The sequence below is a fragment of the Mixophyes fleayi genome, chromosome 1 (assembly GCF_038048845.1).
Source record: "Mixophyes fleayi isolate aMixFle1 chromosome 1, aMixFle1.hap1, whole genome shotgun sequence".
In the NCBI taxonomy this organism is placed as follows: Eukaryota; Metazoa; Chordata; class Amphibia; order Anura; family Limnodynastidae; genus Mixophyes; species Mixophyes fleayi.
The window spans coordinates 320,153,699-320,168,090 of record NC_134402.1 but is presented as its reverse complement, the minus strand read 5'-3'; the positions used below and the strand labels follow the sequence as shown (position 1 = coordinate 320,168,090).

Sequence of the window (14,392 nt, the reverse complement as noted above, 5' to 3'; positions counted from 1 at the left end):
CCTATTTCATGGCTCTGCAAGGTCTCAATTACTACATCCCCTGTACCTTATTACTCTCCATTCAGCACTTACACCCATTCCCCTTATGGCTCCCCACATCACTACTCCACACTACAGACCAAAGCCTATTCCCTCTATCCACTGTCACTCCCCCTCCATCACATATCACCATGTCTCCTCTGAACATCCAATCCCGCCAACCTTATTCCCATCACTCCTCTTACTCACCTTCCCCTGTCCTGTGCACTCTGGAATGGAAGATCTGTGTGCAACAAACTCACTCCCATTCATGACTTCTTCTCTCTCATTCCTTTGGTCTCCTGGTCCTTACAGAAACGTGGATCTCCTCCCCTTGATACAGCTTTCCCTGTTGCACTCTTCCCAGGGGGTGCTCTCCTTCTCCCACAGTCCCCATCCTGGGGACCGCCAAGCAGATGGTGTAGGTGATATCATGGAAAGAAAAGGGGAAAGGGGAATAGGAGAAACCGCTCCGCATAGGATAGTACCCTACCTCACTAATAGATATCCTATATCGTGGGGGGGGTGCTAAGGTCATGTGTGCAAACATTTACCACAATCCAAAGGAGGAAAAAAAGAATAATGACCTAAATAAGCACTCCAGGTACATATAAGTAGTGAATTAATACATATTATTTTTATTGGTATACATTAAAAAATGGTACATACAGATATACCACACTAATAAAAAAGCGAAATATAAAAAAAGAGATTGTAGTGTTGAGAAATATAGAGTTTAAAAATTGAAAGTTGACCCAGTGGTGGAGCCGATCGGAATTTATAGTATTTCCTAGAGGAAAGTCACTGATATAAGATCTTTTTGTGGGAATATGCAACACAGATTAGTCCATAAGTGTCAAAATAGAGTAGCAGAGATTGACCGTGTTCTGCCTAATGACAGCGTATCGCTTGTATAGTTCTCAATATTTAGTATTGTATATAGTATAACTGATACATGGCAGAGTTAGCCCAATACATCCTCCACATATAGAGACTGTATTAGATTATCATGTATCTTAGCTAATATTGGAGATTCATAAAGCAGAAGACCTAATTATTGTGTCACAAAGTAGCCAAAAATCTAATGGCTGATTATCATTTGTGTACACCTATTTAGGCTGATAAATGGTGTTTCTAGGAGTAGTTAGGTAACTCATGTTCCTACTGTCTCCTGGCTACACCTTCAGTGTTATTACTCCTGACCCCTCCCTCTCCTCCTCCTTTTGAAGTTCACTCCATCGGCCTCTACTCCCCTCTCCACTTTCGTGTTGTTGGCCATCTATTGTTCCCCTGGCCCATCCTCTCAATTTCTTGATAACTTTGCTGCCTGGCTTTCCCATTTCCTCTCTTCTGATCTTCCCACTGTTATTATTGGGGATTTAACATCCATACTGTGGGGAAACGAGGTGCTACTGGACTGACAACTTTGTATTCATCACCCGTTTGTCATGGTTTAATGTACTTTTTAATCCTTGTTAGAGAGTTAGATGTGCAAACACATACCCAGTCAAAACTGCAGCAGCTGAATCAGATGCAAAAATGTGTGTTGCTTTGTAAGTACACATACTGGCCAAACAGGCCAGTCCCCTCTACACTCGCATAACTCAGTGACTCAACATACACAGAACTCTTTAGAACAGGTAAACAATTATGATGTACAGAAAGCACAAGTAGTAATGCGCACAGCAGATGTCCTTACTGGGAATCGTGTGCAACTAGATTGAAGGTTAGGGACCCTGAAGGATCTGGCACCAATATGTAATATCATATTGGATTCCTCAGGGAAACTCCACATAATGGCCAGAATAATAAATGGATTACTGAAAATTATGCTTGATACTGGGGCAGAAATTTCAATCACTAATGCAGAACATGACTTACTGCCAGACAGCCCTCAGTGTGTGGTGACTTGACTTGATCACCAACAAGGGGGGGTGGTAAGAGCCCAAAGAATCGAGGAACTCACTTTGGAAATCAACAATGATTTGATCTTGAAAATTCCTATGTGGTGTTATTCAGGTTCTGATAACATTATCGGAACTGATGCAATGACACAAAATGGCTGGTTCTTAGATCTAGCAAATTGGTATGGAAGGAATTGTTAGCCCTCCTTGTATATGCAGGGCTTAAACTGAGTCCTCACAAAGCAAACAACAGTGTCTTGTGTGTGCACAAGTGAACCCCAGAGCTCCAGCTCTCAAGCTGATTCTACAGTGTGTGCCCCCTGCAGAAGCACCTTGGGCTACCCTACAGATAGGGCAGCCCAAGGTCCACTACCAGCCAGTAGTCACAATTGTCTCTATGCCTTGGTAGTTGTGGATATATTTTCAAAATGGGTTGAGGCCATCCCAACTGTAAATGACTCTGCTACAACCACAGCAAGGGTCTTATGGGAACAGATCCTATCACATTGGGGAGTTCCCAGGATCATTGAATCTCATCGGGGAACACACTTTACTGGCACAGATAGTTTCTGTTACAGACTCACCTCTCCGGGTTCCAGCGCTGTTCTCTGCCAGCGACGCGATCGGCACTTCACGGTGGAGGGTCACATTACCTTACTGTTTGGGCGGGTAATTCAAATCTCCTCTACTTAAACCTCGTTCTGACACTGATCGTGTGTCAGAGCAATATAGTTGCCGTGCATCTGACTCCCTGCAGTTCCTTGTGTCTGAACCGCTGTTCTCACTGTGAGTTTCCCTTTTGCTGGATCTTCCGTGTACCACACCCTGCCTATCTGACTATGCTCTGATGGATCTTCAGTGTATTAAACTCTGCTTGTCTGACTACGCTCTGCTGGATCTTCCATGTACTAAACCCTGCTTGTCTGACTACGCTCTGCTAGATCTTTCGTGCACCAAACCCTGCCTGTATTACTACACTCTGCTGGAATCTGTTCTACCTTGCTGGGGTCAGTGGCTCTTCTGGGTACTTCCGTCCATTCCTCAGCTCTGTGGGGCTGCCTCCTAAGGCATTCCAGGGGACCGCGACCTGCGAGTTCTCAGCAGCAAAGTCCATCCTGCCTTGCGGCGGTTCTTGGTGAATACCTGGGAAGTCGTTAGATTCTGCACCCTTGGTTTGTCAGAGCTAATTAGGATCAGCACAGCTTCGGATATCAACTACGGTTGTAACAGTTTCACATGATAAAATTCTGTTAATAAATAAAAGATACTTACCTTCAAGTAACAGTAGACCATGGGTTAAAACCTGAGAGAGGGGGACTAAATTACGTTATCGCTTAATGGTCTCTACGTTCTAACTTCTGCTTTGCCCATGATGTCTTTATGTATGGTAGAGATTCAACTTCATGTTCTTTAAACTTATACCAACAATATCCCACAACAGACCCCTCACATTCTTTCTGGTTCTGTGATATTTCAGGACATCTCAACTTGCTGACAGGAGGCTGAGCAGCTGGGCTAAGTTCGAATTAAGGGAAATAAGGTTACAGGAAATTGTCATTTTCTCAACTATACATACAGGAGTCATGTCTGATTATGTAAATGAAGGGAAACTTATGAATTGGTATTTAGAGGTTATATCAACCTCATAGAACATTCTGGTAAGAAATTAGGCGAGTATGAAGAATCCCTGAGTAGAAATTTGTTTTGAAAAGGAGTTTGTAAAACTAATTTGCATTTACAATCTTTAAGGTACTGGCATTACAGGGGAATCAATGCTGTGGGCGCCTGAAGCATGTTTAAAATGTCCTGTATAACTAACAGATTTGTTCACCTTTGGGAGTCCGTTTATATTGAGAAGTGTACCAGTGAATTTATGCTCTCCCAGCAGGCATAAATCTGATCATTCATGAGTGTACCAGTTTTCAGTTTACTCCTCCTTTTTTTTTTTTTTTTTTTTTTTACATGAACCTATTGCATAATATCTTTACATGTCTTTTTGTTAACTGGTTTGCATCTTAAGCATTGTGGATTCATTTTCCATGTTAAATCACGCTTAATAAGTTCACGTGTCTTTGTTTTATGAATTCACATGTCGGATTTAGCTTGGTATTAGAACGCTACATAGTTGAAAGAGAGGACACCATTTGTATTATGATTAAACTGGGTCATTGGAGATCATTTGGTTTATGATAACTCATGAGTAAAGTAAATTGTGATGGATTCATTTATATAAAGGGAGAACTGAAGGCTTCCTGTGGAAGTGTGTCAGCTCTTGAAACTAAACCTTGGTGGTGGCATAATTGGTAAGGCAAAAGTTAGCGTGTGGGATAGACGGAGAGTTTTTTTTTTTTGTTAAACCTGTTACACGCATGTCAAGAAGGCTCAGGTGAGTACTGGATCATTATGTGTGTGTATATATATATATATATATAACTGTGTAGAAGTCCAAAAGATAATGATGCAGAGATGTTAGTGCATTTTCTGCCGTTGGGTAATACCTGTTTTACGTTCCATTGTAAGGTAAGAGTTATTTACAGTATCATTTCATAAAAGAGAGAAATAGCTTTTTTGGATAATCTGTTATTTTGTAGCAGGTTATCTAATTGATTGTTTTTTTAAGGTATTAGATGGTGTCCTATAGTGTTGAGCCTGAGGAATAGCAAACGCATGCAGGTGTATTTCAATCTAGAGCTTGCAAGTGCATATGATAAAGGTTTCCTGGAGTTAGTATTAGTACAGGTGGTCAGACTTTTCTTTGTCCATTCTGAGAAGCAGTAGGAGGCTTTTCCCATTTAAAATTTGGTGTTTTCCAGCAGAGGGAGAAACAGGGAGTTATAGGCGTTGATGTTTCATTTATTTCTAACTCTGTGTCAGACCAATCATGTGGACATTAGCAAATGATTTTCCCCAAATAGGTATATTCTTTATTGAATTAGTGTTCAGCGTTTCAAATAAATGTATGGCCTTATACCAAATAAAAATTTATAATGGGCGTATCTGGAAAATCCTGATAGTCCCCTCTTTCAAATGATGTGACCCCTTAATAGTTATTGACTGTCGATCACCAGAATAGCACTCTACACTATAGAAAGTATTAAGAGGTCCAGAGATTAGGGATTCTATTGACCAGATCTTTCCCCAGGCTTCAATAAAAACAAGGGTTTTCTATTTTTATTTTTTTTAATGGTATGCCTTGTTAGCCTACCATATTATTCATACACATTGTATGTGCTTCATTAAAGACAATGCAACTAGCAAAAATAAAAAGTGCAGATTATATTTTGAAAACCTATGTGTAGAAAACAGCTTTTTCTGTTTTGGAAAGATAAACTGGTGCAAAAGCAGGAATACACACATTTGCTTTTAATTCACTTTCTTGCAATTGCAAGAAAAATTGTTTGATTTGTCATTTTAGATAGATTATCTTTGGTATAATTTAAATATATTTCTGAAAATTTAATTCATATGTGCACATACACACCTGCATTCCATAATCCTTTACTTGCAAGTCAGGAACTAACTTTCATGACTAAATTTCACCTCATATTTTGTTGGCCCAGCCCTGAACCATATCATGCTGTGTGTCCTTTGCATATTTCAAAGATATAATTTGTTCTAACTCTCAGATACCCCTGTTTATATTTTTGGAAAGCAACTTGTCTTGGAGATTAAATAGAATAACACACGTGGTTTAGTTGGTTTAGAAAAGAAGTAGGCAACGTTTTTCTCTTTGGGTACAAAAAAATGTTGATGGCTTCTCTATCTTTCCTGTTTTTAAAACTACTTTGCTTTAAAACTTTGTACTGTTAATCGACTGCAAGAACAGCACTACATCATGTAGGATGCTGTTTTGCTCTGTGAGGAGGTGGAGAGGAGGACATGATTTGGACAGAACCAGGGCAGGGTTTTTCAGCACCCTAGGCAAAGCTTCAGTCTACCACTCCTCCTCCCCCCATTATCCACTCCTCAGCACCTCACACGCTTGACTTTTGTAAGAAAATAAAAATAAAAAAAATTATATATATATATATATATATATATATATATATATATATATATATATATATATATATTTACACACACACACACACACACACACACACACACACACACACACACACACACACACACACACACACACACTTAACCCCTTCTGACTGGCTCTCCAGGTTGCAGGCCAGATGTACTGATGCAAAATGCTGTCCAGGCTCCAATGCTGCACAGGGGAAAATGCAGGATTTCTGGAGAGTGGACTTCCAAATGTAAAATTTTGTAACAAAAAAAAAAAAATAACTTGTTGCAATAGGCCAGCATCAGACACTCTATTTACTTACTGTCCGATACCCACCAGACTTTCTTAAACATGTCCATCTGCCCACCAGCTCTTCTCTTACTTGACCCCCTGCTCACCAGCTTTTTTCACATATGCCAACTTCTGCCTAACCGATCTTCTCTCACATGCCAACTGCCAATTCGATCTTCTCACATGCCCACTGCCTAACCGATCTTCTCTAACATGACCTCCCCCGCCTAACCGTTCTCTCAATTGCTACCCCCTGCCTATCAACTTTGCACTTACATGTTCCTCTGCCCACCAATGAACTACTTATCTGACTCCAACAGTGCACTCAGCTACACAGCATATTTGCAGTTTGTAATCTATTTGCCATTATTTTGGTGAGAATTTTGAAATCCTTGTTGAGAAGGGAGATTGGTCTGTAGGGGGATATAAGTGTGGGGACTTTACCAGGTTTGGGTAAAACAATGATCCTGGCCTAGTTGAAGTTGCATGAAGTAACACCTGTGGTATGTTATATAATGAGATAAGGTTATTTAGGAGTTTGTAATATTCAGGTCCATACTCGCAACGGCCAGGTGATTTACCATTCACAAGTGAATTCGTAGTGTTTGTATTCTCTACATCAGTGATTGGTTCTTCCAAGATTAACCTCTCCTCAGATTGAAGCTTAGGCAATGCTGCATTTTGCAATACACTAATGCCTTCCTCTTTATTATCTTGCTCGGCTGCATATAATGATATGTAATATTGCATAAATGTGTCAGATATTTGTGTGTCATTTTTGTTTCAAAAGTGTGACCAAAGTTTTGTTTTGTCTGCCATTCACAAAGTTGGCTAGTAATTTCCCAGACTTATTTCCCCATCTGTGAAACTTATTTCTTTGGTAGTCATAATGGTGTTGTGCTTCCACAGTGAGGAATGTGTCATGTATTTGTTTGGCTTGTAGATAGTTGGTTGCAGTGTCCAGTTGTTTATATAATTGATATGCTGCCGTTAGAGTGGTGCTGAGGTCAGAAAGATTACCCGAGAACTCCTTATTTTTGCTATGAATAAAGGAGATAATGTGGCCCTGATGGACTGCCTTTGAGTCTCCCAAAACATTGTTGTGTCTTCCATGTCATCAATGTTGTCTTCAACCTAACTAGGTTGATGACAACATGGTTTGGAGAGAGTGGTTAAAGGTTTCAGATTTATAACGTAACACTGGAAACCTCCAATTTCTTGTATAGTATTTAGGTGTGTCTAATTTGAAGTCATGATTATTGAGACATGGTCTTAAATGATATTTTTATTACAGGTTTCCACTATCTTATAAAATAGGTGTCGGGAAACTAAGAAGCAATCTATATGAGAATGTATACTTTGTGGCTGAGAATAAAAAGGTGTATTCCCTCTGTAGGGGAAGATGCCATGGGTCTACTAAGTGTGAGTGTGTTCTGAGGTGTGGCAGTGTGTTTAGGGTTACTGACCTCTGATTTGTCCATGGATGGATCGCTGACCAAATTGAAGTCTCCTCCAGTTATTGGGTTGTGCCCTCCCTATTCCAGTATTCTCTGAAGGAAGCCTGCAATGAATAAATGGCTAGGTTGGTTGTGAACATATAAGTTGAGCAATGTGAATTTAGTATCATCCATGGTTACATCTAACAAGCTAAATCTGCCTCTGGATCAAGAAATTGTTTATCAATAGAATATGCAAGTGATTTGTTGATCAAAATTGCTGTTCCTCATTTCTTATTGACATAAAGGGGTTGTAACACAGTGCCCTATTCAGGAAATGCGTAGGAGGATCTTGTCAGTAGTCCAGTGTGTTTCCTGTAAAAGCACTATATGTGGGTTGAACCTTTTGAGGTAGGAAGATATTTTGTTTTGCTTTACAGGATGATTTACATTTTCCACATTCCAAGAGATGAAACTAAGAGAACTGAAATCTGAGCGATGATTTATTGTTGTGGTTGTAGTATCCAACTGCAATCTTTGGTGTGGTGTGTTTCATGGAGGATGTGTCATGATGGGGCTTCACTCTGTCCCAGCTAGCAAATCGAAGTTGTCCTAGGAAAAGGTTAGTTTGCGATATCGGGAGAGCAAACTTAAAGTAAACTTAAAATAGAACTTGAACAGCCGTAACAAATCGCTACTGGCCGTAACAAATGTCTACTGGCTTTACTTTTGCCGTTTTAGTTTGTTTTGTGGGTCTGTGTTTTTTCAGGGGGGTCTGCTGAGAGGCGGATTGATCAGAGTTGTTAGATTAGAAAATTAGGCTGTTGTCCAGTGGGACAGAGGATGAAGATTTAGCTGCTTTAGAAAATGTTCTGTCGTCTGTAGTAGGAATTGGAGAGGGGTTTACCACAAATAGTGTAAGATGGTAGTTTTAGACTACGTATTTATGTACAGATTTGAATGTGTGGTTCACATGTCTAAGACATGAGAGGTCATGCGATCACATCCACTCAATATACCTAAAAGGGTCTACAGTCAGACAGTGATCTCCAATATAGTTCAGTGTAGAGAGAGCCCAGAGGAGTATCATATGCAGAAAAGATAATTTTATCAGTACCTTGCTACCTTTGCAGGGAAAGTTGCTGCGGAAGCTCCTCATGCAGCAAGAAACTATGTAAGAAGCAGATACTAAGGGAAGGACCTTAATGACCGTGATGTACTGTATATGTATTCCCCACTTCAATATAGCGATCATTTTCCCCAGGGAAATGGCTCTCAGGATCTCTGATAGACAGCAAGGTGGTAAGAGTCTCTGTGGAGCGCAAACAATGAATTCAGGGAAAGGTTACAAAGTATGTAGATTAGGATACAGAAAGTGATGGCTGCCTGGGCTGCCCCTGCTGGCACCACAGATGAATCATGTGAAGCAGTCTCTGGTCTCTAACGTGGTACTGGCTGCTCAGTAAGTAGATGTGAGACTCCGGAGTTTTGCGTGCCAGCTAGGCCTTGCACTGCAGCTATGTAGCAGTGTTCTGTCTGGTGTCAGCAACCCGTGGTGGAGCTAGTAATGTCTCTTAATCTACTCGCACAGAGGTAGTCAAAAATAGTGGGGATAAGCCACATAGAAAGGAGTCTTACTCACCCAAAGCATCTCCAGAGATGTCCCCTAGTATGAACAAGCTTGTATTTTCCGGTTTGGCAAATTAGTACAGTGCGTGCAAAAGGCAGGGGGGCAGTGCAAGTGATCAGGGTGAAGGAGCCAGTGCCCATGAGTGAGTAACGGTACGGAATCCTTTCCGTGAAGAAGCGGCAGGGTATTGTCAGTAGCATGTAACAGCCCCACGGAGTGCTGTAAAGGGGAGCCTCTCTAGCATATTGTAGGTAGTCACAGATGGTAGGTTGCTGTGGCTGCGAATCAGAATTCAGTGGTTAACCTCTTGGGGGCAGCACTCAAGTGTACGTTCGATCTATAACTCGGTGCATGGGCAAGGAACTGACAGAAGCAGGAAGTGGGGTGTTCTCCAGGAAAGTCCTCCGGGTAATTGCGGCTCTCAGGCAGAGTTGCTGTGATCCACGTTGATGCAGTCTGCAGGAGGAGCTATCGTGATCTTGTCAATAAGATCGATGTCCACTGTAGAAGGTGAGGGGTTGAACAGCCCTCCAACGGAGTCTCTGTGCAGGAAGCCAATATGGCAGGAGCAGTGTCTGTCCAGTGCGGAATTATTCAGTAGATGGGAACGTTCTTGGGTCTACCACCCTGGGTAGGTGAGGAGACAATAAAGTGAGTATCTCTCCATAGAAGGCAGTAATGTAGGGATTATTCCTTACTAAGATATCTGTGGGAGACGCAGACAGAAGGTGGGCTGGTAGGCGCAACTTACTTTAGATCCCGCCAGGTTCAAAATCTGTCCAATTCACGGGACTCTGAGGGCAGTCTCACAACGATGAGTCAGATGAAGTAGGGTAGATTCATAGATTAAGGGAGATCGCCTCAAGGCATCATGGAGCTCACTAAAACACGTCTGACTCAAAGTACTTTATTTTAAAGTTAATACTGTTCTTTTAATGCACACCGTACAACATTTACCAGACCTGATATGATACATTTGTGGAATTCTGTTCACACTGTCTATTTCTTTGATTTGTCTCCAGAATTGTCTGGCTGTCTAAAAAAAAATGAGTTGTTAAACTGAAGTTACTCATTAAAATGTTGCTTCAAATAACTATCTTTAGAGACCATAACAAAACTATTATCTATATCGGAAGCTTTCTTCACAGTTACGAAATATCCTCTTCTACCTTATGAGAGACTTTACTGTTTTACTTTGTTCTACATGTAAATATATTTGTGTGGGTGTGGGCATATCTAAAATATTCAAATGTTTATCCTTTAAATTAAATTTAGCAAACACTTACACACCATGATTTATTTCCAACCTCTTCCAAAATCCCCTAGCTTCACTGAAAAAACCTTTCATCTTTAACTACAACTTTCTCATGGTTAAATAAGTAGTCATCAATCACTGCATGTCTGTGCATTCTATTGAGATAACTTTTCCATTGCCTCACTGTTTCTTTTCACTGAAAATTACTAATGAAATGATCTGCATATCTAGCCAAATAAGTCATCATAGCCCGCACTGTAACTGCTGCTCTCCATTATAACTAGATAAATGGTAATTTATATAATGCAAGCACCCTCCCCCTTACATGTATACATTTTGCTTTACAAATCAGGAACATATATTTAACACTGTTTTTTTGTGTTTTTATTTAAAGGATTAACAAAAGAAAACAAACAAACAAACATGCATGCACTTATCAAGATCACTAGTTCACTCTGCTCTACAAGGGAATTGCAGAAGCATTATCCTGATAGAAACAGAAAAAGTACACTACTTTAATCGACACTAGAATGCAAACTTCTAAATGTTTGAGACATTCCATATTAAGTTAATAGGCAATACCAAATACACCTACTAAAACTTTGCATACTGAATACTACACATTGGAATTTAGAATGTTCCATTTAAGAATAACAAATAACATGTCTGACATATAGCTAGGTTATAGAGATATATAAAAAAGCTGCAGTTTGTGTTAATACCAGGGCACCAAACATGGCAGGTCAACATAGACAAACATAATGTACACCAGGAAAGACCATAGTTTACTTATTTTAGAGCAAGTCCAAAAGGCATAAAATATAATTTAAGATGTGATTTTGTCAAAAGGAATCTTGGAATACTCCCAAAAATATATACATGTCATGACAGAACGCTGTTAATACTAAAAATCTTATTCCATGATATATTTCAGTTGAAATATTTTTAATTGCTAATCCACAGGGATTAAAATAAAAATATATTAAATTGTACAAACTGCTCACTAGGAGCACTTGGGCCTGAAAGATTAGGAACTGAGTTGACCCCAACCAGCCTTCACTGCTTTACCAACCAAAAGCAGTTTTCCCACAAAAGCTGTGTTCCTTCTGCTCATGACTGGATCACTAGACCATTCAACGCTTGGACCTTATGGCTGGAGCACTTCTGGAACACATTGTGACCTGTAAGATGACCAATGATGTGTAGAGTTTGCATGGGATTCCTCCAGATGCTTCGGTTTCATCCCGCAGCCCTAAAAACATACTCTTAGGTTAATTGGATTATAACAAAATGAACCTGTGTGTTGCAGGGACTTTAGAATGTAAGCTCCAATGGGGCAGGGATTGATGTTAATGATTTCATATTCTCTGTAGAGTGCTAACAGTGATAATAAATTATTGATTCTTTGATGTATTTAGGGGTGTGCCCGATAACAATCCATATGATTACATTGCAACAATCTGTCAATATTGCTATCGCCACATTTATTGCCAGCTTTAACTTTTTTTATTTTCATAAAATTATTGTGTACTTCCACCTAGTACACTAGTGATTTAATTATTATTTCATTTCTGTCGTACATGCACTTAATTTTCTAACAGTTATATGTTAATTATAATTACTTAACTTGAACAAATTGTTCAAGATTTGTAAATTCTGTGTTGATCTAAGAAAAGTCAAAACGTCACCCTGTGTGGCAGCTGGGAGAAAATTTGTTCCTGAATCCATACTGACAATATCATTGTTATGTGGGTCAGTCATCCCAATTATGCTATGTACTAATTATAGCTGCAGACACTTGGTTTTTTTTTTAATAAGAAAGGCCTCCAATACATATTTAAATCCAGTTGAATCTACCAAGACCACATCCCTCATTATGATTTTCCTAAGCCTTATTATTGTGAAGCCTTAATAAAGAACCATATGCATAAGGCATCTGAGGCTGGATAATTGTGTTATTAGTAAGCAAACATACTACATGTTTCAGACATATGGTCCTTTGTCATGTATCATACAACTATACGGTATTTCCCACCACATTTTCCCCACAGGAGAGAATCTGCAAATCACTAGAACTGAATGTAAATCCATTTTTCTTATTACAACCAGAGATGACATCAAGGTAGTGATATGTGCTTGTTGGATGTCAAGGAAACAAATTTGCAGTGAGTTAGATAAAAAAAAAAAATATTTTCCCATTGGCAGCCGTTGCAAAGGGCCAACACATGCAGGTGTAGATCTAGATTGCACTCCTTGCAGCCTAAAGCTGCATAGGTGCACATGGCAGCCAAGAGGTATAATCCAATCATGTTCATGTATGGAATAATTATAAATTGGGCTCCTTTAATAGGGCAACTTTATATATATATATATAATATATTTATTAATTGTGTAGAAGTCCAAAACATAATGATGCAGAGATGTTAGTGCATTTTCTGCCGTTGGGTAATACCTGTTTTACGTTCCATTGTAAGGTAAGAGTTATTTACAGTATCATTTTATAAAAGAGAGAAATAGCTTTTTTGGATAATCTGCTATTTTGTAGCAGGTTATCTAATTGATTGTTTTTTTAAGGAATTAGATGGTGTCCTATAGTGTTGAGCCTGAGGAATAGCAAACGCATGCAGGTGTATTTCAATCTAGAGCTTGCAAGGGCATATGATAAAGGTTTCCTGGAGTTAGTATTAGTACAGGTGGTCAGACTTTTCTTTGTCCATTCTGAGAAGCAGTAGGAGGCTTTTCCCATTTGAAATTTGGTGTTTTCCAGCAGAGGGAGAAACAGGGAGTTATAGGCGTTGATGTTTCATTTATTTCTAACTCTGTGTCAGACCAATCATGTGGACATTAGCAAATGATTTTCCTGAATTTCTTTTGGAATATCTCCTTTGTGGAAATGAAGGTAATAAGATAAATTCATATTTGGTGTGAACTGTTGTTTTAAATAGTACTTTGCATTTGTGTCCTGCTTTGTGAACCAGTCTATTATACATTTGCAAATAGCTGCTTCTGATTTATTCTTTTCAAGAATAATGAGACTAAGTTTGGGTTTCTTGGGCCTGATTCATTAAGGATCTTAAATGAAGAGGTATCTTATTTCAGTCTCCTGGACAAAACCATGTTACAATGCAAGGGGTGCAAACTAGTTTTCTGGTTTGCACATAAGTCAAATACTGACTGTTTTTTCATGTAGCATACAAATACTTGATTGCTTATTTGTACACTGAAATTTAAAGTTGATATTTGTGTGCTACATGAAAAAACAGTCAGTATTTAACTTATGTGCAAAACAGAAATCTAATTTGCACCCCTTGCATTGTAACATGGTTTTGTCCAAGAGACTGAAATAAGATACCTCTTCATTTAAGATCCTTAATGAATCAGGCCCCTTGTGATTTCAAATAAAGGGCCTGATTCATTAAGGAAAGTTAAGCAAAAGTAATTAAGTAAGGCAAAACCATATTGCATTGGAGGGGAGGTAAACATAAAATGTGATGGCAGATTTATATTTGGGGTAGGGCATTCCCTAGATCAACTTTAAATTTCAGTATATAAATAAGCTATCAAGTATTGTGTCCTACATGAAAAAACAGACAGTATTTTCCTTATGTGTAAAATAATAAACTAATTTGCACCCCTTGCATTGCACCATGGTATTGTCCAGAAAGCTCTAGTAAGAAAACTTACTCATTTTTTTGCTTAACCTTCCTTAATGAATCAGGCCCAAAGTGTCTGAATTCTGAATACAATAAAAGCTACTATTGCTACTACTGAGTGTCAACCTAATTACTGTATTTTCCGCACTATAAGGCGCAGTCTCAATTACTGGGTCTTTTTCTGTAGTTAACC

General features: G+C 39.2%; 1 long non-coding RNA gene across 2 annotated transcripts in view; it reads left to right on the top strand.

Moving 5' to 3' along the window:
• LOC142158870 (uncharacterized) overlaps nucleotides 1-14,392 on the top strand; it is a 166,806-nt gene that overhangs the window by 1,939 nt on the left and 150,475 nt on the right. The window lies entirely within an intron of this gene.